This window comes from Rattus norvegicus, chromosome 10, assembly GCF_021556685.1.
Source record: "Rattus norvegicus strain SHRSP/BbbUtx chromosome 10, alternate assembly SHRSP_T2T, whole genome shotgun sequence".
NCBI classification, from domain to species: domain Eukaryota; kingdom Metazoa; phylum Chordata; class Mammalia; order Rodentia; family Muridae; genus Rattus; species Rattus norvegicus.
The window spans coordinates 11,530,001-11,534,173 of record NC_141543.1 but is presented as its reverse complement, the minus strand read 5'-3'; the positions used below and the strand labels follow the sequence as shown (position 1 = coordinate 11,534,173).

Below are 4,173 nucleotides of genomic sequence, written 5' to 3'. Positions count from 1 at the left end.
TCATCTCACTCAAAAGAGATTATAAAAAAACAACAGAGTTCTCACAGCATTAGCTTATGGTGTCTCCCTCCACTGTTTCTTCAACCTATCCATTTTCTCTTGCAAGCAAAATGCACTGAGAGACTGATGCCATAGCCGAGTTGGTGGGGTGCCTGCCTAGCATCCCAGAACCCTTGGGTTCAGTCCCCAGCATCGGCAAGTGGCCCACACCTGTAATCTCAGCACTTCGGAAGTGAAGACAAGAGGATCAGAAGTTCAAGTTACCTTGAGCTACATTGTAAGTAAAAGGCCAGCCTGGGCTACCCGAGAATCTGACCCCAAAATGAACAAATTAATAAGCGAATAAATGAATGGAACCATAGTTAAGGCCTCAGCAATGTCTCTCCTGAAACCCCTCCCAACGCCAGGTCCATGGGTGGAATTCCTGCACCCGTGCAGCAGAGCTGAAGCAGGATGGAGTTCCTGGCCGGTGTGCACTCTACCTTGAGACCCTGTCTCAAAACAAACAAAGACGACGGCGAAAGCCACTCCGGAAATCCCCAGTGCTCACCACCATGTGTCTGAGCCCCGAGCAACTCTGTGCAGCCAGGATTCCCTTGGCTCGGAAAATGCCAGCCACGCTGCTTTCTTTAAAATTAAATATTAACTTCAGCTATTAATTAAAGCAGTAAATGTTTTAACACATTAAATTAAACAGTTTGATTTAGAATTTAATATGAAACGCACCCAGCACGCTCCTGCCTGAGGGCTGTTGTCAACCTGTCCCCTTTGTGGAATCTAGTTTTGTCTCCACCTGCCTATTGGGAGGAAGAGGCTCTGTCAAGTCTCTCCTCCAGGAGACCTTCCCTGACCACTAGGGACAGTGTTACCAGGCTGGGGACTCACAAACCCAACTGGGCACACCGGCAGTCCAGTGCAGAGGCTTATCCCCAGCTGCCTTGCCTCCACGTGCAAGGAGGAGGGACTCATCCTCCTCGTGGACAATGGCTGATGGCTGAGAGACTGGCCCCCTGGTGGGACAATGTCTATGATGCAGTCACACTCCAGAGCCCTGGTAACATCAGATTGGCCAAAGATGGTTTCCTGAGGCCCCATCTTTGTCCTGGCCCTTCCCTTCCCTCCCCCTCTCCCGCTACCTGCCCTGACTCCTCCTGAAGGAACCCCCTCAGTGACTCCTCTACATAAAAATGGCCTCTTCGAACCCTGTGTGGTGGTGTCTTGCACCTATAACCCTAGCAGTAGGGACAGAGGTGGGAGACTCTAGAGCATTTGAGACCAGCCTGGGCCACCTCACCAGCCTTGCCTATGATACAGCAGAGAACAATAGACCCACACTACACAGTAGCAAATGCCAGGGGAGACCTCACACCCCAATACCAGAGTACAGAGCTCAGGCAAGCACTCCCTGAAGAAACTGTTGCAACAAACAGCTGAGCACCTTATCTGTAGATGAACTTTCACCTGCTTGGCCAGAGGAGCCCACTCAAAACACAGTTCTTGGCTCAAAAGAAAGATGAGAGTTTTTTCCGAGTCGAGACGAGTGACCTGGGTGCACAGGGTCAGGTGTCCAGCTGTAGATTCCGATGACCTTCCACGGTCGCAGAAAAGAAGGAAGGCACACAGCGATGCATTTAGCAAGCATGTGTGGGAACAGGCAGGCAGGTTGGCGATGATATTGATGGTATTCTTAACTCCAGGGTTGATGAAGCTAGCTAGCTGTCTGCTGAGCTGTCATGCCAAATGTTTCACCTGAGACTCACAGGGGTGTTAGGTCAGACATGCATCACAAATGGTGCCGGAGAGAGCTAAAGGCAGCCCGGGATAGTTAAGGATGTTCATCTACAATGTTCCATCTCTCCACAATCACCACATTCTTGTCAGTCAGCCAATCTAAGATCGTCACAAGTGTGCCTTCTCCAAAGCACTATCGTTCACTGCAGGAGGGATGAAAGGGGGTGAGAGATATAATTAACCTCTAATAGCCCAGGAGAGCCTTGTAACTGAGTCTGACAATGAGAAACTCTGGCACATTCCCTCAGCCCCCTGAGCCTATGCTGCCCAAGTCAACCTTCCTGCCCATTTCACACCACAGCCCACTTTCCTGCGCCTCCTGGTTGCCAAGACTGGCCTTTCCTGGGAATGCCCTGTGGGTAGCATCATATGCTGATTCTTTACAACCTAACCCAGAAGCACCAGCCTCCGAACCCGAGGGTCCTTTCCAGACCCAGCCCAGCCCTGTGTCTTCCACCAGACCCCCAAGTCTCTGCTGGCCAATCCCAGATCTGGGATTCATATATTCTTTCAATAGACATTTCCTTCGTGCTGGGCACTGGTGGCACACACCTTTAATCTCAGCACTCAGGAGGCAGAGGCAAGTGGATCTCTGAGTTTGAGGCCAGCCTGGTCTAAGAGTGAGTTCCAGGATAGCCAGGGCTACATTGTCTCAAAAACATTGTCTGAGAAACATTGTCTCAAAAGCAAAGCAAGCAAACAGAAGCCACAGTGGACCTTAAATACTTACTCTGGCCTCTCCACTCTAGTTATAAAGGGGTTAGCTCACAAGCTGTGAATAGAAAGAGGGCTAACCTACAATGGGAGGCTCTGAGTTCAGTCCCCAGGGCTACCGAATCAACAGAAAGAGATGCAAGGGTCACAGTGTCCTGTCCTAAGGGTTCACAATCACACCTCGTTCCTTGACTAACCCATCTACTCATCCGCCCATCTGTCTGTCCATCCACCCATCTCCCTCCTCATTCCCCACCCACCCATCCATCTACTCACCCATCTACCCTCCCATCCATCCATCCGTCCGTCTGTCCACCCATCCATCTGTCCATCCATCCATCTATCCACTCACTCACCTATTCTCCTGTCCAACCACTCACCTGTGAGGGAGATAGTGGGTGAGCTCTGTGTGCCAAGCGTGGTTCAAGGACTTGGGAGCACAGGGGTGACATGGGTAGTGGCAGTCTTTGTCCCACCAGGCATATATTTCAGTAAACGCTCTTCCCTCGTGTACACAACAGGTCTGTGTGTTCCTGCCACGCTGCTAAGCACTTTGTATGTCCTGAGGGCTGCTATACCTTTCACAGACTGGGTAGCTGAGGCCTGGCTCTGTCAAACAATTTAACCAAACTTCTAGTCAGGGGTGGCTGAGATCCTGCCCAGCTCTCTGTTTCATGTTTTGACATCACCGGTTTTGTTGGTTAGTTGGTTGGCACAGTGGTGGGAATTGCACCCAGAACCTTGAGCATGCCAGGCAAGCACGGGACATCCTCAGCTAGAACCTACTCGTGCTCTCCAACACCCTACTGACTGTCCAAAGAGAGGAGAACCATGGCCAGGCGTGGTGGTACATACTCAAGAGATGAGGGTTGGAGAATGGCTGCCAGTGTGAGGCCAGCCAGAGTTGTATAGCAAGACCCTGTGTCAAGACAAATGAAACCAGAAGAAAGGGAAAGAAAAAAGAAACACAGAAAGGAACTGGATGGTGAGACGTGCTCTGCTCAGAACTAACAGTAAACATTATGAAAGCTGGGGGTATCACTCGTACAGCTCTCACAAGGCCCCGGGTTCAACAATCAGAATGAGGAAAGATAAGAGAAAGAAAAATGTTTAAAAACAATCTGTAACTTGTAACATAGCTATGACTGTCAGAACTAGACCCAGGGAAACAGAAGCCAAGACTGGAAATTCGCTTTTTCTCAGAAAACCAGGAAGGGATTAGGGATGAGAGAGATTTTTAAGCATCTCTAAAAGAGTGAGTAGAATTTACAACACAAAAGAAAAATGAGAAGGAATCCAAATGGGTACAATAGCGAACTGGAGCCCTGACAGTCTCTGGTGGATGGAGTTAAAGGGCCATTTCCCAAGACCTCTGAGAAGGCTGAAGTTTCTCTTATGGCCACAAGAGGGCGCGAGAGTCCAGGCTGGGAACTGCAGAAAATGTCCCTGAATGACTTTTACAATGAGGCTGCCGTGACAATAGGTTTATAAAGAGATAGGAAGGCCTGAACGGGGCCCACAAGAGAAATTCACGTGCTTCTTACCCTGTGCGGGCATGCATGCGTATAAGCGTGTGAGCAAGAAAATAATTTTATGGCGGGGTCACCACAGCATGAGGAACGGTAGGTCAAGAGGCTGTGATGGTACTCCACTTCCCAGATAGGGGAC

At 49.9% G+C, this 4,173-nt stretch overlaps 1 long non-coding RNA gene across 1 annotated transcript in view; it reads right to left on the bottom strand.

Annotated features, from left to right (window-relative positions):
* Nucleotides 1-691: 691 nt before the first annotated feature.
* Nucleotides 692-4,173, bottom strand: part of LOC148002754 (uncharacterized) — a 49,457-nt gene continuing 45,975 nt past the window's right edge. The window contains exons 3-4 of the long non-coding RNA XR_015631423.1: nt 2,886-3,114; nt 692-1,934 (exon numbers count right to left, since the gene is read on the bottom strand). This is a non-coding gene — a long non-coding RNA (uncharacterized LOC148002754). The remainder of the gene's footprint in view (nt 1,935-2,885; nt 3,115-4,173) is intronic.